The sequence below is a fragment of the Protopterus annectens genome, chromosome 13.part0 (assembly GCF_019279795.1).
Source record: "Protopterus annectens isolate FY-2018-M chromosome 13.part0, PAN1.0, whole genome shotgun sequence".
Classification (NCBI taxonomy): Eukaryota; Metazoa; Chordata; order Ceratodontiformes; family Protopteridae; genus Protopterus; species Protopterus annectens.
Window position 1 is genome coordinate 324,087,519 of NC_056747.1, and position 26,853 is coordinate 324,114,371.

The 26,853-nt window shown below is 36.6% G+C and overlaps 1 long non-coding RNA gene across 3 annotated transcripts in view; it reads right to left on the bottom strand.

The window, feature by feature from the left end:
* The window catches only part of LOC122787295, a 130,584-nt gene that overhangs the window by 62,901 nt on the left and 40,830 nt on the right, over positions 1-26,853 (bottom strand). The window contains exon 2 of one of the 3 annotated variants that reach the window (XR_006362562.1): positions 9,577-9,757. The exons of the other annotated variants lie outside the window; for them this stretch is intronic. This is a non-coding gene — a long non-coding RNA (uncharacterized LOC122787295). The remainder of the gene's footprint in view (positions 1-9,576; positions 9,758-26,853) is intronic. 3 annotated transcript variants of the gene reach the window in all.

Genomic DNA, 26,853 nt, shown 5'->3' on the forward strand with positions numbered 1-26,853 from the left:
AAATTGGTCTGTAGCAGGGAACACCCCAACACTACCACCTGCCAAAGTTCTTGGAAAAAAACTATATAACTAATACCATTTTTAAATGCAACATTAGGCACCCTGTTCTGACAGGGATGTGTACCATTGTGCAGTGCTTTTATCTTAAATTATAAACAGGAAGACTGTCATGCCTCACAGAAAAAAAAACAGATTTAATACTGCTTTGGCTTACATTAAGATGACTTTTGCCATTGAAAATAGTACTTTTTAATGACAGTTTCAAAAAGTGAATTCACCACTGTATTCTGCTTTGACTGAAAGTAATTTATGGTATCCATTGGCATGATAATTTTAAGTATGTGAAACTGTTGCACTACAATTACATAACATTTGTACTGGAGTTGTAATTTTTCCTCTCTGTATGGATTTTACACAGAAACTTTCTAACCTTGTCACCAATGAAAATGGAGTTCTGCCAAGCTAGACATACCCAGTTAACAAAGATAAATAAATGCATGCCACACATCTTAGAATGTGGCTCTCTGGCAGAACATTTCATCTCTTATTACTCTGATTGCATTTTCATGTCATTTCAGGGAGGCCACTGTTTCCACAGCAACTCTATATAAGCTCATTGAAACTATTACTAAATATGAGACCCCAAAATGCGATGGGAGACATTCTTGGGTAAAGATGTCTTTTATAAGTCTTCATAAATAGTTTGGTGAATACTTTCTATGGCAAATAGCATGAGAGTAGGAGAAGGTTTTAAAAAAAATAAATAAATAAACATTTTGCAAGCATGTTAAACCTGCATTTATTTTCTGTAGATAGCTTATGCTCCCTGGGCTTTCAATTATTAAAGGAGAATTTATAATAATATTAGTATAAAACAAGCATAAGCAATTTGGCTAAAGTTATCAGTCTTGTATAAATTATATTAGCAATACGTTATCTTTGAATTTCTTTCAGTTATTAATTTACTCACATGTGCAGAATTCATTTAGCCTTTCCAGTCAAACATTGTTTCCACTTCAAGACTTCTTTGCTTTTTTCACACTAAATTTGGTTTAGTCTTAGACTTAAGTTTTATTTTCCTCACATACATATTTTTTATCCTCTTATTGCATAGATTTGGGCCCTTGTTATTACTTTTTTCTACAAAATACAAAGAAGATGAAACTAAATCAACTGCATTATGCACCTTGGTCTTGGAATAAGATATGTTGGTGCTGAAACAGCATTAAAACTAAAGCTTTCATGATAAGCCCCAGGGCCATAGGTCTAACAGTTGCCTCTAGAATTCGAGACAAAGCCAAAAATAATGCACAAAAGCACAAAACCAAGAATACATTGTTTGGCACTATGGACTTACAAAATTGACATAACTGAATTTTGACCAAGATGCATTCTCCGAAGTAAGAGAGCACTGTAATTGTAATGAATCTTTTCAATTTTTGACCAAAATCCTTCACGTGTTCTCAAACAGTCATAGATTTTTAGGAGGGACAGATCAAAATCGTGACCCAACATTAGTATCACTTTAGAGGTGTGACTAGAGGAAACTGTGTAGGTGTACATTTCTGAATATGTCAGATGTTTGACATGGTCTGCCATGCCACATTGTTCAACAGGCTGCAACCTCTTAATGCAGCATTATTTAAGCTCCAGTCAGTCAGTACAACATTACTTGACAGTCTGCAGTCAGTTGCTGCAGCATTAGTGCAGTTAGTCAATGCAGCATTACAAAGCCTGCTGTAGTCACACAATACAGCATTACACAGGCTGCAATCAGTCAGTACAACATTACTTAGGCTGCAATCTGCCAATGCAGCATTACTCAACATGCTATAGTCACACAATACAGCATTACACAGGCTGCAATCAGTCGATGTAACATTATGTAGGCTGCAGTCAATCCAATACAGTATTACTTAAGCTGAGTCACTCAATAAGGCATTACCTAGGCTGAAGTCAGTCAATACAGCATTACTTTGGCTGCAATCCAGAAATGCAACATTACTTGACAGTACAATTGGCCAATTCAGTATTATTTAGCTCTTAATCAGTTGATATAGCATTGCTTAGGCTGCAGTCAGTCAACATAGCCTTACTTAGGCTGCAATTTGTCATTATAGCTTTACTTGACAGCAATCTATGCAGTATTATTTAGCTTACAATAGCCAGCACAGCATTATTTAGGCTGCAGTCACTCAGTGCAACATTAAGCTGGTATCAGTCAATACAGTACTACATAGGCTGCAAACGATAACTACAGCATTACTCGACAGAATGCAATCAGTCACAGAATTACTTGGGCTGTAATTAGTTGACACAGCATTGCTTTACAAGCTGCAATCAGTAGATGCACTAACACACACCATCTTGTAGTTTGCCAATTATTCATGAGGCAGATTTCAAACATTAGATGAGGCTCTCCGTTGCATGAAATACGACTGTTGGTGCCCCTCAGAGATGTATTTGAACTGCTTCTGTTTATCTATATTTACGATACACTGCACCACACTAGCAAGTGGGATGTGTTGCAATAAGCATGCTAGGCATGTTTGTTCTTTTCACTTAAGTCCCACTTCTATGGACATAGCCCTAATGTCAGCTTTTAAAGCATTACAATCATGGCTGAGCTATAGTGCACTCCTTTCTCAACTCATTCTGTTAAGAAATTAAAAGATCTCATTAGATAATGCATCTTTCTTAAGAACTCTGCTGTGTTGGAGGATATTTTTATAGTTCCAAAAGACAAGTACCTAAGGTGTGTTTTTGTTGGATCAAGCTATGATTGACTCCATCAGAACTAGCAACTTCCATCACAAATGAAATAAAGACAACCTAACCTTTTCTCTGGACTTAAAATCCATCACAACCTTGATGTGAAAAAGGATTGACAACAATTCTAGGAGGTATAACATTGTCAAACCTCTCTCAAGGGATATTTGATCAAAACATTCTCAAAGGCAATTTAATAACACGTATATGACTTAAAAAATTTTGCCAAATTTGCATGCGACTATCCTGCCAGAGTTCATTATTGCACAGCTCTGGATCAGTTTAGCTGGTTATCTCACGCAGTCAAACTGGCCTATATACAACTCACATTCACGCTCAAAATCCTATAGTAACAATACTGGAAGAAACTGCCCACAGTACTGCTTTGGTACATATCTACCGCTCAGTCAGATCCTCTGTAGCAATTATGTTCTGTACCCCATGCAATGGTGACATGATCTTTAACTTAGCTGTGCCAATTAGATGAAACGCCCATCTCATTTGTATTGGAAGCCCTGTTCCTTTGCTACTTAGAGTGATTTTAGCTACCTTAAATTGTTGCACCCATGTTCTGTCTGCAAGTCACTTGGTTACATGTCAGTAGCTAAATGTCTTTGCTCTCCATGTGAATATACCCTAAATAGTTGTTCCAGCACCATGCAGTTTTCTCTGTAGCTTGCTCTCCCTGGATTGCCATAACTGGGGCTTGTCTTTCTAAGTCTCCTCTATAAATGTGATGTGCCCAGCTGAGCCCAGTTAGCAAAACATAATGTATAAATGTATATATGCATGTGTAATCATAAGTCAAGCAAACAAGGGACTCTTTCATCAGATCTTGTTCCATTAATTAGATGACATTGACTGTAAAACTAAAGGAAATGTTTTTGCAGAAGGAAAGCTTTGCCACACCCCCAGAGCCTTGCACCTCTATACTTACTAATTCTTGAAATTGCACAACTCTGAGGAAAAGAAGAAATTGTCCTGCTTCTCACTGTGAAGCAGTCTTGTTCTGATGCGCTGCATTATTTCAACTACCACGTCAACTGACAATAAAATGATTGATATGTTTCAGTCAATCAGTACAGTAATTGATTAGATGATACAATTTCGTATATAAATACCTATATGTAAGTGTATATATTTATAATATATAGACACACACTTGGATATATGTAATATCCGCATATATATAATACGGCATAGTGAATGTTAAGAATGTATTGCTGGTTGTATCTGTTGTCTTACTGCATTTGCAAGACTTCTGTATCCCTCAAGGAAGTTTGGAAGCCCATTTCATGCTTTAGTTACTCTCCTGGATGCAGGGAGTAGAGGTGGCAAAGGTGGATGAGTTTAAGTACTTGGGATCAACAGTTCAGAGTAATGGTGAGTGTGGAAGAGAGGTGAAGAAGAGAGTACAGGCAGGATGGAGTGGGTGGAGAAGAGTGTCAGGAGTGATTTGTGACAGACGAGTACCAGTAAGAGTGAAAGGGAAGGTCTACAAGAGGGTAGTGAGACCAGCTATGCTATATGGGTTGGAGACAGTGGCATTAACAAAAAGGCAGGAGTCAGAGCTTGACGTGGCAGAGTTGAAGATGTTAAGATTTGCACTGGGTGTGACGTGGATGGACAGGATTAGGAATAAGTATGTTAGTGGGTCAGCCCAGGTTGGAAGGTTTGGAGACAAAGCCAGAGAGGCAAGATTACGTTGGTTTGGACATGTGCTGAGGAGGGATGCAGAGTATATTGGGAAAAAGGTGCTAAGGATGAAGCTGCCAGGTAACGGGAAAAGAGGAAGGCCTAAGATAAGGTTTATGGATGTGGTGAGAGAGGACATGCAGGTGGTTGGTGTGGCAGAGCAAGATGCAGAGGACAGGAAGAAATGGAAACAGTTGATCTGCTGTGGTGACCCCTAACGGGAGCAGCCGAAAGAAGAAGAAGTTACTCTCCCTACCCCCAATTATTGGTCATATATCTGATTCTGGGGCTTTTCCTTCCACAGCTTTTTTATGTAGGAGGTTGATGTCTATTCTTAGGCATCAAGCTGTAAGATGGGCTTTCCGTCAACATCTAATAGAAGCTTGTCCATGTGATGACACCTCAGAACCACTGTGTTATCATGCATCAGCAATGCTGGAACATTACAATATGACTAAACTAGTTCCACTGACACTTTCCTTCATTTCTTATCAGGAGAAAAGTCTACGGACTCTTTGTAGTCACCAAGGGATAAGACGCGATACAACTATAAAGTCAAGAGTTAAGAAGGACTCAGTTTTATTGTAGGAGTGTCAAGGGATTTTCTTTACATACAATCAGAAAAATATACTATTAAAATATTTTATGTGATGCTTTTCTACTTTTGTATTAGATAAATAAATAAACACGTTTGTTTTCAGTTCAGTATGCACTCTGATTTAATTTGTAGACTGCTTGTATGTCTTTTTTTATCAGTTTTTAAACAAATGTACTAGCAACACTGAAAATTTGTTGTAAATTAAAACAGTGCATATTATAGTGTCTTGGTTATTAAAAGGCTATTGATCTGGGACATAAACTTAAACAGTGATTTTTAAGGAATATATTTTTTAAAGTCTATATCAATTTTCAGAGGGTATGCACCATATATATTTCGGTGAGAAAAGGTGTTTTTTTTCCCTTGATAAAACTAAAAGTTATGCATTGTGATAAAATCATCACATATAATGAAATATGCATTGCTGCATGTTAAAATTATGATTAGAACTGTACAGAATGTTGTTTCTAAAATGAAAATGTTACATTTTAAGGTTTTTGGCCAAGGTGCATTCAACTTTTCTTAAATAAATACAATTTCTGAATATGTATTACGAGCACATGCAGATTACTTCAGTCTTTTTGCGCCCATAAATAGGACTGCAGCACTAATCCACTAACTTTTATATTATTTTTGTTATAAGGCATATAACAAAGAAATGTAGGACTCTAAAGTCATTAGATGTATTTTATTAATCGAGGCATCCAAACTGGCACAGAGAGATTTTAACTTGACTTCAAACCTATGTCTGCTAGCAGTGTATTAAGAAAAAGTGCATTTTAATAAATGTATGCTTTTATCAAAATAATTGTCCCTTACACATATACATATATATTTGTCACACACACACACACACACACACACACACACACACACACACACACACACACACACTCTTAATAAATTTTAATTAGTTGACTTTAAGGTTAATCGGAGAATAAGAAATGTGGTATTTCATGAAACATTAAGTGTCTTGCTCCTTTAACTAGACATTTCTTAATTTCTTTCATAGTTAAGGCATACCTAACCCTTATTCATTTTTAGTTACAAGAATGTTCATTACAGACAACAATTTAGACAATTAGTCTTGAGCAATAGGAGTATAAGCTGTTATCATCATTTTATGTATATTGAAAAAGGGTTTATAAATGTGAACAGTGTGTAATATAAGGTGAAAATGTTAAAACTACTGTTTTTATATCTGATATTTATTTTATAGCAGAGGCATCCCAGAATACAACAGGGCTTACTTAGACATCTTTTCAAACCGCAGGTACATCAATATGTGAAGAATATATTATTCTCATGGTTCAAAATATCAGATGGAGGCATTTTTTAGATTAACTTTCATTTGATGTAAAATATGGTGCAAATCTATCGTATTAAACTAACAACACATTTCAGTCTGTAAAATATAGATGTAGTTATGTCAGTGTTTAGGTTTATTTTAAATATCTTCAGTTAATGTGAATCTTTCAGTTATTGGTTCATATTTTCTTTTATTACATGATCAAAGCTTTGCACAAAAGAATAACATGTTAAGCTTAACTAAGTAAGCATTTTAGTCTACATGTAAAATTGATTGTCTGAAAGAAGCTGGTAGCAGCTGAGGAGAAGTGGCAGATACAAAAAAAATCATCTTTTTAATTACTGAAGATATTCGTGAGTACTTTTCAAATTTATAGGAAGAGAATTTAATATTGTATTTGATTCTGTAGCTTAAATTATTTCTTGATGTTACACTGTAGTCAGTGAGCTATGTATACAGAAATAAGGCTTCTCATAAACCTAAATGAGGGTAAGCATTTATACATGTATGTTAATTTTCTGTTATAAACAAAAACATTTGCAATATGAATGGTATTTTTTTTTCTTTTTAAGTATTTTATATTTTGTTTTGGATATACCTGTCATCTTTGAAACTATTCACTCAATAAGCAGTCCCAGTGCTTGTTTTATCCACATGTAATTGTCACTAAACATAATACATAATCTGCCTGTGTTACTTCTGAAAGCTGCCTAGAAACTGCTTCTGTGCTCTTCAGTCTAGGCAAAATGATACAGCTGTGGTTTCCCGTGTTCTTTTTTTTATTTTTTTTTTCAGTCACTAAGAAAGTAAGATGCAAGAGACTCTGTGTTGTGCTGAGACATGTATTAAAATATTCATAAGTATGGAAGCAATGGACTTGTGGAGTATTTCTATTTCATATGAATTTTTCATCAAACCCATATCAGTTGAAATACAAAACCAGATTCCAAACAAATATGGAGGGAATAAGGCATGATTTCACCTAAGCAGTTCAAGGTAACAGAATCAAAGTTAAACCAACAACACACATACCTGCTGTTTTAATGGTAGCTTCTCTCATGCACACGTATAGTCACACACACACACACACACACACACACACACACACACACACACACACACACACACACACACACACTGTACTTTCACATTTATTTCTTTATTCGTGTGAGTTTACGTGTGCAGAATTAGAAAAAAAATGACTTCTCTATGTTCTGCTTTCATTGACTTATGGAAGGTGCACAGAGATGCGTATTTTGTATGGAAAGGGTATGGATCTCTGATTTCTTCTCTCTCTCTGAAGGCTCTGTACTGCATACCATGGGACTGTTGCAAGTGCTCGCATGCTAGGAGCTTGTGACACACTTTCTCGAGCCACTTGACTGAAAAAATAAAAGTTCTAAATTCCCACTAGCCCAATTTCCCATAACTACTTAGCCATCCCAAGACCTAACCAAATAAAACTGTCTAGCCCTACTAGAGCCCTAACTATAACCCTAAAACTCCCACTCAGTTCCTAACCCAAGTCCACACTTTCTTACCATCAGACTCCAGTGCTTCTCCATAAACTTAAATTCCTCAGTCACTCCATAACCCTAAACCCCCCCTCCTGCTCTCCAACCTAAGACTGCCCTCATGCTCCTTAACCCTAAATCTGCCTTCCCACTCCATAACCCTAAAACTCCTCCCTGCTTTGTATCCCTAAAACTCCCCTGCAGCTCCCTAAAACTATAAATCCCCTTCCCAATCACTGCTCTAATCTGCACTCCCACTCCCTCCCACCCCTTCCCCAGTTGCTTGGCCAAACTCGTATTTGAGATCAAATATGAGTGGTAGCCAAGACTAGCTACAAGACACTTGAGTTCCTGTCTTCAAGGCAATAGTCTTCGAGTACTTGGGACTTGAGCATTGTAGTGGAAACATCAAAGAAAAGTCAGATGTGAGGGTAACATTTCTCTCTCTCTCTCTCTCTCTCTCTCTTTGTCTCTCTGTCTCTCTCTCTCTCTCTCTCTCTCTCTCTCTGAGCTGAGTAGTCTTAGAGATAGATAGTCATACAAAGGAGTGTAGGGGCCTTGTTCCCACATCAGGGTGCAGAGACAGTTGTCCCCTTGCAAAAATGGTTTTGTGTTCTGCAAACTTGGAAGTGTTTACAACAAAATGAAAAGTGCAAAAAATGTGGGATTAAGATCACCAAACTTTTTGAAAACCTTTTAGATCAAGTGCTTTCATCCTGATAGGACTTCATTTTGACTGATGACTTGCCAAGGTTTTGGATTTTTTGGGTTTGAATAATCACATGCCAATTAAACCTGACAATATTATTCCCATCAGACTCCAGCCATTCAAATGAAAACCAAAAACACTGTTACTAGTACTAAGTTGGGATAAGATGTTAAGCTGATGTTGCAAATTTAGAAAACCCAGTATTGACTAAGGCTCACATTATGAAAGGGTTTACTACATACTGAATATTGAAATATGCATTGGTAATCCCACCCATGGGTGAGGGGAGTGGCATGCACTATTGTGTGAAGGATCCCCAAACATTCACTAAGACAATCATAAGGGATTCTCATCAGTACTAGTGTGTATGTGTATAAATAGATAATATATGTCTGTGGGTGTGTGTGGGTGCGTGTGTGCTTTGTCTTTCTATCGATAAGCTTTTGTGTGTGTCATACCCCTCAACTTCTAAACTCTAAAAGTCTGGATAAAGGCAAAAAACTATTGTGGTGGGGGGCAAAGTCCCAAAATCAGGGACACATTTTAAATATTGCCCTTATAAACTTAGAAAGTTGCTAGAATAACAGGTTTTGCATCAACATGCATGTTCTGAAGGATGTGAAGTCTGAAACTCAAACCTGTCATTATTTAGTGACCTCAGTCCAAAAATTGCTTTCTCATAAAACCACAACTTTTCTGAGGAGCAGACCAAAAATATGAGGTGAAAATCTGGCCACTTGAGAGGATGTGTGTGTGTGTGTGTGTGTGTGTGTGTGTGTGTGTGTGTGTGTGTGTGTGTGTGTGTGTGTGTGTGTGTGTGTACATGTGTACTGTAAATTGGGTATTGTTCAATCTTCAATTGACTGAAAATTGCTCCAGCACATATTAAAGCATGTTAAAAGGTGCAAGGACAATGGTCTCAAATTAAATTTTTAAAAAATTTAGCAAAGTTCATTTTGGTAAACAAAACAGTTTCACTTACCAAACAGGAGTTTCACCTCTCCATCAGACATTACTGTAAGGGATGTGGGTTCTCTTCTTGATAATTCCTTATCATTTGACCACCATGTCTCTGCAGCAGCTCAGAAAGTCTTTTATCAGGCTCATCTCATTTCCTAGCTCCAAAGAAGTCTTCTTTCCCCTTTACTCATATCTTCTCAGATCTATTATTGAATATAATAAACTTGGTTTGTATTTTTCTAAGCATATCGCATAACTTGAGAAACCTCAGAGCTTCATATTAAAAATATCAGTAGCCTCAAAATCTGATTTATCGGAAGAGACTGTCAGCCCTTTCTCTGTACTCAGTCTCTTATAGACTCCTCTGTGGAGATTTATATCTAGCTTTTTTTTGCCATGAAAGATCAAACCTTATTTGATCTCCTTTTCCTTTGCAAAACTAATAGTACATCAAATACTCTAAGGAACAAACCATCAGCAGATAATAAGGCACGTTGCTGTGATAGATTCATATCCTAATGTATCCCTTACCTGTGGAACAAACATCTGATACATGTCAAGCAGAGTAGCACCTTTGTCACCCTCAAGGTAAATCTAGCTAATAGGTTTCCCCGTCTGACTTGTCTTGTCCTACTTGAGGACAGAGGGAAATTTTGAATAGGGGTTTTGTCTAGGCTTGAAATGGTCAGGAGACGTACTAACAATTACGTACCTATGAACCTATATAAAGTAAACTAAAGGAACTGGTAGTTTTCAAACAAAGGCTGTGCATGGAGAGATGGATCTAAATATCTGTGTACAGCCTTCATTTGAAAAATTCCACCTATTTCAATTAACTTAACACACCCCAAGCACATGCTTGAGTACACATTCACACACACACACACACACACACACACACACACACACACACACACACACACACACACACACACACACACATGGATCTCTGCAGTTTGGTAGAGTGCCATTTTTTTAAGAGTGTTCTCTTGTAAGAAATGTGTGGATCACCTGAAGCAAAGGTCATGCAGGAGGTCAATCAATGGGGTGACATAGTTTCTCCTATTTAACCTTGTATTTGATTATCTCATTGATGTAGCTAGTAATTTCACTTCCATTTTTCTCTTTGCATCATCCCTTAACAACATATACCCATGTACCCCAATGTTCCACCCCCTTTTTGTCACTGATCCATGTTTCTGTGATACCAGCAATGCCTGCCTTGTTCCCCCTCACTTCCCTCTCTTCAGCTTCCTCAGCCTCCCATCTAGACTGCTTGTATTATGTAGGAGTGCTGCCGAACCACAGTCAGTCCCACCTTTATTTGCTAGATCATGTGTCCTTTTTGATGACATCTATTCTTTCAGTTCCTATCGCATGCTTCTGGTCTATATTTTAACCCTGAGTTCATATCTGGAAAAAAATCATCATGGACATGAACAAATAATTTTACTGCACATGATAACAATTTAGAAAAATGTTTAAAGTGTGTTTGTTGATCAGCCAGAAAGAGAAACATCATTCAAATTCTGTTATTTCAATATATAAGGTTGCAAGCTATGTGCGTGCACACACACACACACACACACACACACACACACACACACACACACACACACACACACACACACACACACACACATATATATATATATATATATATATATATATATATATATATATATATACTAATTTTCCCACAAGTATGCATCTGTTTCAGATGTCCTACTTGCATTCCACTCAGACACAACAGAACCCCACATGTTAGCCGAACACCTTGCTGGAAAGCCAAGATATAACAAGTCATCTATATAAGATCCTGAGAACTGCAAAGCCCTGTATAATGGGGATATAATAACACTGTCCTGAACTATCTCATGCAGAGGTGAGCAGTTGAAGAGCTTCACTTGGTGAAAAACAGGTTCTGCAAAACAAACTGCTAACCTTGCTCCTTTTGTTTCATCTATATATTTATGCATCACAATTTTTGCATTTTTTATTTTTCATTTGCTTTTTATTTATTTGTTTTTTGTTCTGTTTTTTTTATCTGTAAGATTTTCATTCTTCATCTTTATTTAGCACAGTATTGAGTATTGCCTCTCTGTTTTCCATTAGATCCGAAGCCCCTCCTTTTGTGTTTGGTATGTCACATAATCATTATGTGAGGGTGCAAGTCAAGAAGCACTGCTCACAAAAAGAGTTGTGTGATAAAAGGAACACATTAATACAGGAGATAAACCATTGAAAACTGTGCAGTTAAAGGCTCTTAACTACTAAAACCTATAGGAGGAAGAAAAATAAAAAATGATTGCGTTTATGTCTAGGTTTGAAATGAGTGCCAGCTACCTATCAGCTGCATATCTGAACAGAAATGAAACCATTACAACATTTTCCATCTTGCATTATTTCTAAACAGAAGGGCACCTTTATTCTGAAAAGGGAAAAGTCAGTAATCACTCTTGGACATTTCAATAACTGTCAATTATATTTCCATTGTGTAAACTTGTACTTTGAAGGTTATAGTAATACATTTTGGAAGTACTAAAGATATACCACTGTTTATTCCATAAGTCTCCACGTCTTGAAGGGGGTCTGGATTCATAAAAATCTAACCCATAGCACAAGCTGGTGTAAGATTACTGTGAGAAGTTGTGATGTGTAACATTCTAAACAGTGGGATAATTCATAGAAGCCTTTTCAGCAACAGAACCATAATGTGTAAGCCAGCATAGCAGGCTTACACCAAGTTGTGCCATCGACAGCTCAGTAGAAAATGGAGTATTCTACAGCTCTTACCGACATTCACAAATATGTGGCCATGGAACAGTGCTTCTAAGGTGCTCACCCTACTGCAACCCATAACAAAACTCGACTACACATGCCCCAGCAGCTCTGTGGCCTTTTCCTGTAACCAATGTATCAAGCAGTGCAGGTAAATGCCCAGGTACACCTTTAGGCATTTTCCTCAACTTCTGTCCCCTTCCTTCCTGAATTGCTGCTTCTCAGAATGCAATGCCTACCACCATGTTATGCCTGGTGTACAGAATGGTGGTAACCTGGCACTATACAAATGGTATGCTAATAAGGTATTCCAGTGCACAATGTTGTGGTAACCCAACATTATGCAAATTTCATGCTTAATAAATATGCCAGTATACAGTGTTGAAGTAACCTAGCAATGCTGTATGCGGGGTTGTGGTAACCCAACAGTTTGCAAAGACATGCAAGTAAGTGTATAGTGTTGTATTAACCTAGCAGCAAGCTAATGACACACTTTAATAAAGTATGTCTCTGAAACTGATAAATTATTGAGCTGTAGAATATGATTGTTCTCAGAGGTCTGTGAGTCAAAACCAACATTATGCTATGCAGCCTTCTTTAAGGGTGTTATATTTTATTTTAATGATATATGCATATTACACTCAGTATCCTAATCATGGGGTTAATTTGCAACACTGAATACAGTCCCTCAGTCTGCCAAAATGGATTTGTTGCAAATCCCAAAATGTGTCACTCTTAAACTATAAATATTAATGTTATTGTGAGATGCATGGGACTGCCTTGGCTTCCTTTCAGTTCTCCCGTCTTTGTTAAAAATGTAAGATATTCACTGGATTCATATTTATTACAGCCTTAACAATGTACTTGTTTTAGTTTTCTTTTTGCGATGTCTTACTACTAAAAAGGAGACCATTAGCCTCACCTCTCCTATCCTGTCAAAAGTGCCAATAAGCAAATTTGTAAGAATAACAGTTTTCATCATTTTTATTTGCCACCATAGAACCTGCAATTGTTTGTTTGTGTCTTTCGGCTTTTCCTGTTTAGGGGTCACCACAGCGGAACTCCGGTCCGCTAATGATTGGTAGTGGATTTTTACGTACCAGGTTATAAAGGCAGAAAATCCAGTGAGCCATCCATTCTGCCATCTCTAATGTACTGCATGCTTCTAAATTAGATTAATAAATGTCTTAATAGACCATGCCCATAGCCCCTTTCTAATCTTAGTACCCTAGTTATCAAGTCTTCAGCCCCTTTCTGATCTGTTGTCCTGGTTAGTAAGTCCACAGCCCCTTTCTGATCTAGTATCCTAGTTACCAAGTCAAAGAACTGAATCAGATTTTTTAATGCCCCTCCCCCCGGTATAAATATGCACTGTTTGGGGACCCATGTCACATAACCTTTCATATATTCCAAAATTCTTTACTTGAAAAATAATCTTTGGAAGTAAATCCATAATTTTTCCTACTGCTGAGACTGATACTTAGGGAATTGGAACTGCATTTCCAGTCTTCAGGAACATTGTCTAAGATTAGTACACTGATAGTCACCCCTCAACTCTTGGGGATGCAGGACTTGTCCGTAACTGTACAGTTTCTGTCTAGCTCTGTAGCACAGATAGAGCCTTTACTGTGACCTGGGCAGCCAGGGTTTGATTAGTGGCCCTGGCACTGGAGAAGGATCTAGACAGGGAAGGGGAGAAGTAAAGGGCCATGATCATTCACATCTCTTAGTGGGTAGCGAGGGTTTTGGATGCCCAAAGCCAAATGAGTTGGTACGATTTCCTCCAGTGGAGATAAAGAAACACCACCACTCGAGCTCCACTGGGGAGGGTTAGACTGCTTGGCGGTACATCCACTGCAGAAGTAAAGGAGAGGGCCTCAGTGGTTAGCCCATGATATGACTTTCCCTGGTGACTGACTATGTGTGTGTGCTGGGGGTTGAGACCAACAAGCAAAATAAAAAGCCAAACCACCCCTAGTGGCTGCCAGATGATGGCCTTTCCTGGTAGGCTCACACCCTAGTTAGTGATGGGCAATAAAGGGTTTATTGGTTGGGAGGGGACTGATGATTGGCAGGGAGCAGGGGCATAAAAGTAGCAAAACAATAAGTGGCATCATTTCCAAAGCATTTATTGTATTACTCCTGCATCATTTTCAGTGATTACTAATATTATATACAATATATCTCTTTCCTTTTTTCAAATGTCTTTTGCATAATGCTCTGTTTTTGGATGGGGAGATATTTTCACAATGCAGATGTACCTACAGTACAGGTATACTTTTCTATAAGGCTAGTAAGGACAGTGTGGGTACTACTACTAATAATAAAGTGGAATAGTTTCCAACTCATTTCATTTTTTAATTTTAATTTAAAGGGACTTTTACTGTAGATTATGACCCAGCAATGCATGTATCCTAGAGTGGCAATTTCAACTAAATTTGATTTCCTGTGGCGCACATCTTTGTTTGGTGGTAATTGTAGTTTATTAGGTGCCATTAGAGGAGCAGGTTTACAAGTAGTGTATAATTAGTTATGCTATGCTATTCCTTTTTGATGAACTCTCATTAGGTTTCATTGCCTTATGCACCTTTAGTTTTTGGAGTTTTAGGACCCCTTTATTCTGTGATAGGGCAGGGATGACGCCCCACCCTCAACAGCCATTATGGATATTTCAAGAAGCTAAATTTATGAATCATGCACAGACTTATTCATTTAGCATCCCCACTTTTTGTTGCTCTTTTTAAGTCTCCTTTCTATCATCTTCTCGTTAACTTTATTTCGTTTTTATATCCATTTCTCTTTCTTTTCTCTCAACTTTTCAGACATTTTTATTTCCTTATTTGAGGTGACTGTACTGCTCAACTGTCCAGATTCTTGCAGAATGTCCAGATTTTTGCCAAATATTTTTTGTTTGTTCCCTATAAAATTTGTGGTTTTCTGGAAACTCATCGAGGATTGAAGTCAATAAACAATGACAGACATTGAGTTTCAGACTTCATATCCTTAAGAAAATGCATGCTAACACAATTCCTCTGATTCTAGCAATTTCCTAAGTTTATAAGAACAGTATTTTAAAATGTATCCCTATTTTCTTGGACCTTTGTCACCCATTATTTTTTATTTTGTCCAGATTTCTAGTGCTAAGAGACTGAAAGGTATGGAGATGACACTCTTTCTCAGTATGAGCATTGACTTTTCTGATCCGATTTCCTACTGATTTTATTCATAATATTCTCTGTCCTCCTTTTGCTTCTGCATGTATTTCAAAACTGCTGTGCATTTTTTTTGCACTTCTGTCAAATGTTAGCAGATAGAAGTTTTAAAACTAGCTATGGACTGGTTAATGTTTGTGGAAGCAATGTACCAGAGCCTGAGGGTGAAGCTCCAGAAGCAAAATGACCACTATCATTTCAGGATCTTAGTTGTTGATGAGACTTAAGCTGGTGATTTTTTTTTTTTTTGAAGAAGAAGTGGCCAGATAAAACCAAGAAAGGACTTGCAAAGGGTAGGGGGGGTCTTGTTTTGAAGAGATTTTTACACCAAGGGAAAAAAGAGAACAGATATTCAAGGTACTAGCCTCAAGGACTGTGGTAGTGTGGCTACATTAAGCTACTTGCCAAGTTCAAGTCAGAACAGAAAGGCTGCTCCTTATAAACTGGCATTTCAGAATAAAATCTGGCATCCCTGAATATACAAACACAGATAATGTAAGTGAAAATACTAAAGATTTTAGTGTATTAAATGGTATGTTTCCTTGTCAGCCTGATATAATTTTAAGTACAGATCATTAATCATAGACCAGTTTTCAGTTACTGGCAGGGCAGTGAGGAATCCACAATAAAATGAGAATGGGTCTGTATGCAGGTCCACAAAATATGTTAATCCAGTTGCAACCTGATTTTTTGTGAGCTATGTAATATGTCAACATGTTCATAAGAACATCATACAATATAGTGAACAGTGTAGAGGCACACACACAAACTGAGAGTATAGGTTATCAAGGAAGTTGGCTTATAATCTTCGGGGATATAATTTACATGTAACATTTATTTATTTGCTTATTTGTTTATTTTTGGTTTTGTTTTTTTATTGTTATTTTGCCTTTAGACTCTACTCTCCATATACATAGGGCAATTTATAGTTTCTATGCAGACATTCTTCCCATAAATCTCAGCTTATCTGTACCACACATCTCAGCAGAATCACCAATTTGATATGTCATTTCAAAATAAATGCTGTGCCATCACACTTCAGAAAATTGTGATATCACTAAGCAGTGAAGTATTCATTTAACAAGCATTCCACTATTGATTTATTTCACAGTGTTGCAATACATAGGCTGTGTCTGATATTATTGCTACAGTCTATGGTTGACTGCAGCAGAACATAATGACTTAACATGGAGAAGTGAAAAAACTTCATGCTGATTGGCTGGTGTTGCTGTATCACAAATGAAAAGTTGTGTGAATAACTGTAAATGTAATATTGCGGTCATAATACTAAGGACTGACATCTTCAGTCTGTTTACTGCTGCTACACGGCAAACAAAATGAACAAGCTGTGTATCAGCCATTGGTAACAAACAGTCATGTGATGAGGGTAAGATAACTATACAAATCAGAATCAAAGTATGTAGATATGAGGTGGTGTTTTATGTAACTTCTTAAACAGGTGTAAAAAGAAAAAAAAACAGGAAATATATGTACGTATGTACCAAAAAACTGCTCCAACATAGAAGTACATCATAACATGTAGTGTCAGTGGCACAAGAGGTAGCATATTCACCTTTAGTACTGGAAGTCCAGAAGGCTGTGGGTTCTGTTCCCACTCTAGGTGACTCAGGTGGATGTAAATGATTCCACAGCACCCATCAAAAATAGCATGGGATATTTTTTTATATTGACATCACACTGATGACTTCCGTAGATAGAAGAGCTATATATATATATTTTTTTTTATAAAGTAGCCCAACTAACTCTTTATAGAAATGACTTCTATTCCAAATGTTTCAAGTTTTAACCAAACTGATTTCATCAGCAGTCAATGTCATTTGGAAAGGGAACAAATGCAATAGAGACATTCTGATATGCAGCCAAGGCTAAAAGTATTCAGCTCTTGACCTCATGCTGAATTACACACCTGACACTGCATAAGATATGTGGAATGATGCATATTTACCTATGTCCTATTACTTACTAAATACACTGTTTACTTCCTCTTAATTATTTATTACCAGTGAAACTGAGACACATAAGTTGTTACTCTTAACTATAATAGTCACTGGCCATGTATGCAGTCCTTTCACATGCATTTGTAAATTTAGATCTATGCAGGTAATTGTGTGTACTATGACACTATAACCTTTTTTTTACATAGTGCAGTTTCCTATAATTTTCTCAGCCTAACTCCCAGTCTAAAATAATGATTCCTAATTTGCCTGAGTCTGCATGTATTCAGTACCAGCACAACTCATAGGTGGGCTTGTTTTAGGTAACAGCAGACTATTTTTTCACGGTGAAGGGATCAGACCTACAGTACAGTACTACCCCAGACAGTGTTCCCACTCCTCCCATAGTCACCATTTGAAGACTTATTATACTCCCCAACTCACAAATGTATATATGTATACCCTTCCTTCATAAAATAATTTAATGCTATCTGTTGACTATAAGCACATTTGTTGTCTTTGCTGTATCTTTTGGTAGCACACTGTGTCAGGAGTACAGAATGCTTGGGTGAGGAAATGCGCTGTCACAACACTCCAATTTCACCTCTTCGTCTAGTAACAAAGCATAATCCTTTATTATTTGTAACTGTTTAAAGTGCTTTATTGCATCCCCCAGCATCGTATAATTCTAGAGCATATGTATTAAATTTTTAGTCTCTCCTCACAGATTTGATTACAAGACTCTCCAACCAAGACTGTTTTGTGTCCATTCTAATAGGCGGCCTTGCATTTGGTATGTTTGCCTTCCTTGTACACAGAGGTGATACCCAGTAATTCCTGATGCAGATCAGACTTCAGTTCCTGCACTGCAGCTAAGAATCACACCATTTATTTATTTAATTAATTTATTTATTTGTTAGCCAGCAAAAGGAACTAGTTCTTTGCAGATCCTTTCTGTCTATGACCCAGATCAGGAGGACAAAGGTAAACACAACATATGCAGACAGTTTAGAATGTCCAGTTAATTAGTACAATTTGGAAAGGTGAAAAGAGACCGTTGTCCCCAAAAACACTAACACAGGCACCCCACCTAGATCATACTGTCTCATCAGACTGTATATCCCACTTTAGATAATCACACACTATTACTTTCAGCACACTGCTTATTTGCCTCAAAACATCTTCTTTTATTCCGTTTTTATTATGCCCCTGGGTTTCTTTATTTCAAGTTTTTTTTTCCTCATACTGAAGCTTTTTGTGATTTTTAACCACACCAATTATTTTTCAGATTTCTACAGATGCCTTTGTGTAGTTAACTCTTTCATCTCCTTTGCAGACCCCCCCCCTCTCTTTTTTCTTTTTAGAAACCCCGGCTTTTCATATGTCTTGCCAGGTTATCAAAGTGATTTATCTACAACTGATATGAAAACATTCAACTAATTAATAATAGCAGTTATTACTATCATAATTACTATTATTAAGGAAGAACTTTATGAATGAAAAGTAAAAACCTGTCCAAACAATAAGAAGCTGAATTAGAAACATACAGAAATGGTACGTTTAAATGTTTTGAGATTTATTGGCAGAATTAAAACTTTTGACTGAAGTTTCAAATTTTCTTTCCTAAGGCAGAGAAAGAGCAACAAAGACAGCGATATATCAAGATTATAATTTCATATCAGTGTTATGATGACAATAATAAACTACTCGAATTCTGCTGCCATGGTTTATGATGTCACTATAACCCTTCAATAGAATTAGAGTATGGTAACGCACACTGCTGCCTGTCTCTTATCCTATATTTAATAATGGAAAGTATAATAAAGACAGAGTATTCTTCCAAGCTATTTATTGAACATCTGGCATTCACTGCACATTCTGTGTTGGAAAGATATAAGAATTTTTGCTTAGAGTTTTAGTAATTTCTTTGTATATGAAGTTATGACTTTAACAAAGACATGTCCATTGAAGTCATTGCATTTTAAGCACTGAATAAAGCAGTACATATCTTAACTTCAAGATTCTTCACAAATTCTGTTGCTGTAGTGACTGAAGTTATTACCTGAAGCTGTTTGCTTTCTGAATGCTTATGTCATTACAAGCACAAGTCATTCTGAGCTGACAATATCACCTGTGCATTCCATCCTTTTGCTCTTATATTAAAAAATGGCCACTGTTTTCACAAAGCACATGACTGATTCATAAACTATTCAGCATTTTGTTTATTTTTTACAATGACTTAAGGTGACTAAAAAATTACATCTGCGCTTTCCATTTTTGATTTTTTGAAAGCAAGACCTTAATTGGCTATCTCACAAAAGTCCACTTATTACCATACACAAGCATACAGAGAAATGTATTTAGGATTGCTGATACCTTCTGTAGTTATGAAATATTTTTGCTTAGTCAGCACCACTAACAGCATAAAATTAAAAACTGATCTTCTGATGTGTGATTAGAATATTCCTTGCAACATCTTGTCCTGGGTCTTTGAAAATCAATACATGCATGTTTTCTATCGAATCAATGTTGTGTCAAAAGCAGATGACTGTTTGAAAATCTGCTTCAAAAGCCACACATTTTTCCTAGTAAAAATACTAAAATAAATATTTTTAATGCACCACTGTATTTTAACTGATGAAAAGGGTGAAGCTTTTCTTATATTTTCTTAAAATCTCACTTCTTTGCATGGTGGCCTTATTTTCATGAGTTGTAAAAGTGATATGGATACAAAGAAGATCAGAAAAGATGAATGGTTTCCTGAAGGGAAGACAGTCTGTGTGTGTCACTTTTTTCTGCCAAAACAGTCGAGTTCAAACTGCACTAATTCAAGCACTGTGTTTCAGTTTGTCAAACAAAGGAGAAAAAGATTTTTGTGTACACAAAGTTTTAGCCTTCTATCCAGATGACTGACATCAGAAGCGATCACATTAATCAGTAGGGTATACAACCCCTACATAGGAGGTGCAGGGGGGGGGGCTCCTCACCCTCAAATCAGACACACGTTCAGCCTAATAGCAGATGTGTGCATTTGAGGAAGACTGTTCAATATTCTGTGGAAAGATCTTCAAGCAACATCTTCCTTTCTTACATGTGAAAACATTCTGTGTAAATGAATATCTGTGGCTGCATATAATACAATATTAGTTTCCACACCATACATATTAAGTTTTCCTGTGCTATCACTTTTCACGTTCAATACATATCTTGTATGACATATTTTTGCTTCACTAATTATGCATCCAGTGTACTGCATTTGTGATTTTACTGTTCAGTATTGCTGTGTATCTTGTATTATGAATTATGCGTCTTCCCCATATATTGTCTTTTTCCCTTTATTTCTATTGATGTTAAACTGATTCCCTTTATTTCTATTGATGTTAAACTGAGATTCCTTGCAAGGTCTTATGTAGTTGCATGCAGATCTTTTTCCTCAAAGACCACCACTGTAAATAGGCCTTGACCCACATGAGCAGCCCTGTAAACAATACATAAAGGAAAATACATTTCAGTAAATAATAATACTGTGGTACATGCCATATGTCCCTCATAAGCAAGGATAGTTCTGATTTTCACTGACTTTTATTACTCACTCAAAAATATATAAAATTCTCAGGACTGTTTCAAAAATTCAGTCATTAAATTACATGAATATATATAATATATGCATACAGTTAACTTGTTTTTTTAACACGTTAATACAAATGTTCTTATCCTATTAACTATATACATGAATAATACTGATATTTAAAAAGTTTCCCCTTAATTTTTGCATCTCATTATTTTCAACTTTGTCTAGTCTAGAGTAAAACAAACTTTGTTTTGTTTTCAGTGTACAGTTCAGTAATCTGTCTGCAGGTTGTATTGTATTACACAACTACAAAATAACTTGGTAATAAGGTTTACCAGATCAAATGGTACCATTTTGTTAGTGTACACCAAAGGAATAAAACCACGACCAACTATAGAATATATATTATCCTGTCACACACATTCTGGGATTTCTACATTTCTTTAATACTATAACCATGTAATAGAGATTAGAAAATAACACGTTTCTGACCTACTTAGGCAGTTAGGCATAAATAGCAGCACAATCATGTGATCACATTCCACCAATCCTTCTGCAAAATCTTTATGCATATTTGTTAATATTTGTATAGCATTTAATTTTTATGTTATGTATACCTTGAAGCTGCTGCTTGTTTGTCCTAGTCCTGTGGCTTTGGGTTTGAAATCCAATCACTCTTGTTTTACACTTGGTAATACTATTTAAGTTGCTGATAGTTGTGAACAGATAATGACAGGACTCAAATGTATCCCTAAGTACATGCTGCAGTGACTCCTTTTCTATGTTTAAATTGGAGAGACAGATCTGAGAATAGAAAAGGCTCACTGATGGACAGGAGGGCAGTTGGCTTAGAGGATTAAGTAGCTGTTAATAAGCTGTTTCCTATAGTCTAGATGTGCAAGGTTTGATTCTCTCAACCTCATTTGCCTAACTATGTGACTGAGCAAGTCACTTAAACAGACACCGCTCCTGCACTGAGTCTGAAAAAGGTCCATGGACATCAGTGCTCTACCCCAGAAAATAAATACAGAGCTGGGAGTTGTTATAATGGCTAATGTGCTCACCTCACAGACACAAGGTACAGAGTTTGATTCTCACCTTTAGAAGGGAAGTTTGCTAGGCTTAAAATGGCACACAAGGGTAGATAGCCTTGTACTTACCTATGAAGAGGGGGGCAACACCCATCAGGCTGATACACCTCATGGGAGAAAAATGAGGTCCATTTTCAATGTGAGCCTGATAGTTGTCAGAAGCCAGGGCTATACAGCATCATTCTTTAGAGGCAGAAATGTAGCCTTTACAGAGAAAATCTCTTCCTAAGCCTTCACCTGTCATGCACGTTAATACCTGAGACGTACATCTTCCAGCAATATACCTTTTCTGATCTCTGAAACTAGCTCAGGCTACCTATATTTCATAACTGTGGTCCAGAGAAGAGCCTATCCAGTTAAATGATGGTAATCTGACACAAAGATCAGTGGTGCCATGAAGAGGACAAAAACTGGAAAAGGCCATGCTAAACCAAATAACATAATCTGCTGAAACAAATCGCTTAAAAGCTGCACATTTCTCTCCTTGTTTGAAAACTGTGTTTCAGTAAAGCACTCCAGACTTTGCCTTCTCAGAATCCTAGAGCATAAAGTGACAGATTTGAACAATTTTATATCACTGTTGCATTTAAAAACAGTTTCTTTACTGATTTTCAAAATGGCATCCTATGTTAAGTGTAAGTTCTAAATATAGTCAATATACACTTTTGTGAATATTTTACATTGCCATCATTTTAGAAATTAGTTTCATTGTCCATTTCAGACATTATATATTTTTGTTTGTACATCAGTAGTTTTTTTTCTTTTATAAAACTGCATGTTGTGACTGCAACATACTGACAATCTATATTCATCCCAGACTGCAAAAATGCATGCTACCACATTTCCAGACTACGAATTCCAACTTCGTCATAGAACTGTATGCATTTACCTGACTCAAACATTTTGTAAAACAGTAAAAGGTAAAATATGTTCCTCTGTTCCTCTACTTTCCGCAAGCCTCCCATCTCTGTAGTTTGTGTGTACATCATGATATTAAAACTGTATAATATTACACAGACCTATGCACATGCACACACACACACACACACACACACACACACACACACACACACACACACACACACACACACATATGCTTATTTATTTCTTGGCATTTAATTACTAGGAAAGACCAACGGAGTAGGATCCCATTTTCAGAAGAGGCCAGGGAGAAAAGCTCTGATGAATTACAAAAACATTTTAAGAACAATAATTTTACAATCTTTAAAATGCAAAAAAAAATACAGTTTAAATAACTATACCAAATTAGACATAATATGAAAATATCGGTTAAGAATAGATTCAAGTTATATTACAATGATTTAATATTTAGAGAAATGCTTGCCAGTTTATAGAGAAATTAAATACAGACATGGTATAATACAGACATGAATTGCAATGTGAAGTGAGAGAAAAGCAGGCTTATGGTGTATATGTATGTATATGGGCCTACTTCTAATAAAAAAAACACTTACCCAAGGATGACTTTACAGAGATGACAGCACCCAACTGTTACTTTACTGAACAATCACACTACCAAATTTAACAGGGTAAGTATGCACTTGCCTAACATGGGTTAATTTGACCTTTCCTCCCACTGTAGTGTGATCCTGGAGTTTGGTATATTTAGTTAGGGGGTGAGTTTGACAGACTATGGTGTGTTTCTTTGTTTATTGGCCAAGTGCATATTTACCCTGTTGAAAATTTCAGTACTGTGATAGTTATCACATTTCTTGGGGTAGCCAAATATGGCCTTTCCCTGAGATTGTGAGATCTCAGAATTTGTGTGTGTGTGTGTGTGTGTGTGTGTGTGTGTGTGTAATATATATATATATATATATATATATATATATATATATATATATATATATATATATATATATATATATATAAAATGTATGTATATGTGTGTGTTGTACATGTGTATGTAATATAAATATATATATAAAATCAGAGGTGTGGGGTGAGGGCAGGGGGTGCTTGTGCCCTGCAAAAAGCAATGTTTTATTTTATTTTTTTAAGTTTAATTGCTGCTCAGCACATGCATAGTACCATGTCGACATTTACAAAGTCTACTTTTTGTGATTGACTTTATAAACGTCAATCTTTAGGTGTTTAATTTCAATACACCTATACATACATACATACATATATATATATATATATATATATATATATATATATATATATATAATGTGTGTGTGTGTACTTTAAATAGCCTAAAGTCAAACATGTCAGCATTGCTAATGTCGACACAATAAAAGTGGAAAAAAAAACATTGACACATCATTGCACAAGCTCAGAGATAAAGCCTCAGGACATGCAAAAGTAAGTGTTTTTTTTTGGGAGCGGGGGCATCGGGCTGGCAACTTGGCACCATGAAAGTCTACTGCCAATAATTAGCAGACCGGAGTTCTGCTGTGGCGACCCTTAACCGGGAAAAGCCGAAAAGACAAACAAATCCATCAAAACCTAATCCACTGAACGATCATTTCAGCAAAGTTTTTCCAGGGAGAAAAACTAGATGACCATCATCAGGAATTTGCCCTTTTCCCCACTGTAGTGTGATCTCAGAGTTGATATATTTAGTTAGGGGGGTGTAGGGGGTGCAGCTAGGGTGTGTTTTAAATTGTGTTTTTTGTGATGCTCATGAGGTTGGACAAGCAATTTTTTTTTTTCCGTGGGAAAAACTTTGCTGAAATGATTGATGGAGTAAGTTATGATGGATAAAGTTTGACAAAGAGGTATTCAGTTTTTAGTTTGTTTGACAAAATGATATAGACCATTTTGTTTTTGCTGACATATATGGTCAACAAATATTGACTAAAAACTTTTTTGACTAAAGTAAGTACACTAATCTATCTCTCTCTCTCTCTCTCTCTCTCTCTCTCTCGCTATATATATATATATATATATATATATATATATATATATATATATATATACATAATTAGCCTAATGTGGTGAAGTATGTGACTCTTCTTTGTCTTTTGGCTTTTCCTGGTTAGAGGTCACCACAGCGGAACTCCCGTCTGCTAATGATTGGCAGTGGATTTTTAGGGTGCCGAGTTGCCAGCCCGATGCCCAACCTTCAAAGAAGGCATGCCCATTCATGCATGCACCTACCTGCATGTCTTTTATGTCACTCGACCGCGGGGAGGACATGAAGACTCCACACAGAAGGTGATCCAGCCGAGAATCAAACAGGAGAACCTCTTGCTGTGAGGCGATAATGCTAACCGCTGCACCACTGTGGCATTGAAGCATAAGTGACTCTAAAGTTTGTAAATATGGTTGTAAATCATGTATGTAGAACTATTATCATGAATTTATTGTAATTAAAACTCTGTTACTTTAATTTTTTTCACCATAGTGACCATGTCTCTTTAAAAATAGAAACCTTTCTATATTAACCATACCAGGTTACTTGATGAAGCAATTAAAGCCATACAGAAGGAAAACTAAGAAAAGTCCCTGCAGATTGTTGTCTGCAGTTCCTGGGGGGAGGGGGGCTGAGGACTGGAAGAGATACAGCAGAACAGAAGGAAGAAATCAAAGCAAAGAAAACTCTAAGAGGAAGCTGGGGATCATTCCTGTTATAGAAATCTAGAAGAATGCTGAGCTATAACACTTTATTTTGATAAGAACTTGCAATTTTTATGTTTTTCTATAATAAACTATGCTGTTTAAGACTGGTTTATCTACTGCCTTTAATGGTCCAATACTTATGGTGCAACTTCCTACTAGCATCACTATTTCACAAATCTTTCTCCTGAAACATCTTCCGCTCTCACTCATAAACTTTTCACCAATCCCCCCCCCCCCACACACACACACACACACACATAATCTCAGGGGTATCTCTCAATCTCAACCCACCCTACTTACCCCAAAAACTAATCTTCATTGCACTGACTGTGAATTCTCCGTCTTAGCACCTAAACTATGAGGCTCCTTTCCTCTGGGTTGGAGACATCCAAATGTACTTGGACCTTGGGCAACAGCTGTGTCACCTTCCTTGTCTAATATTGTCATCCCCTCCCTTATTGCCTCTCATTCATCCTACCCCATTCTTCTCTTTGCATTTCTCCTGTCTGCTCCTTTTCTCTCTGCATGCCTCTCGCACATTTTCCCTGTCTTCTAGCCATGGTATCCTTTCCTGTAGCTATTCTTAGTTACCTTTTCTAATGTCCTCATACCTGTTTATATAATCCAGATCCCTGTAGCATAAACCATCTCAATCATTATGGCTACATCTTATCCATAAAGCTCTACTAAGCATAATTCTATTTTTCCATCCATGTTTTGACTTTATAAACTGCTTCTTGAACTAAAAGTTGTAGCATTTTTTTTCATCTGTAAATACGTATATATTTTATAGCATATCATTGTTTCTTATATGATCCTGTTTACCTGGACTGTGCCTGCTAATGGTGCATTGAGATCAGTGCATTGCCCCGATTAAACAAATGTAAATAAATTATAAAGGCATATATGCTGATATACTGGCATGCATAAACACTGAAACACAATAGATTGATGCTGGCACGTCAAAGATATACTTATAAAAAAAAATCAAATCATTGAAACTGGAATGGATTGCAACAGAAAAACAGTTTTCCTTTGCTATCAGTTAACTAAAACCCTACAACCAAACCTCACCTGAAAGTACAAAGAAAAACTTATTCA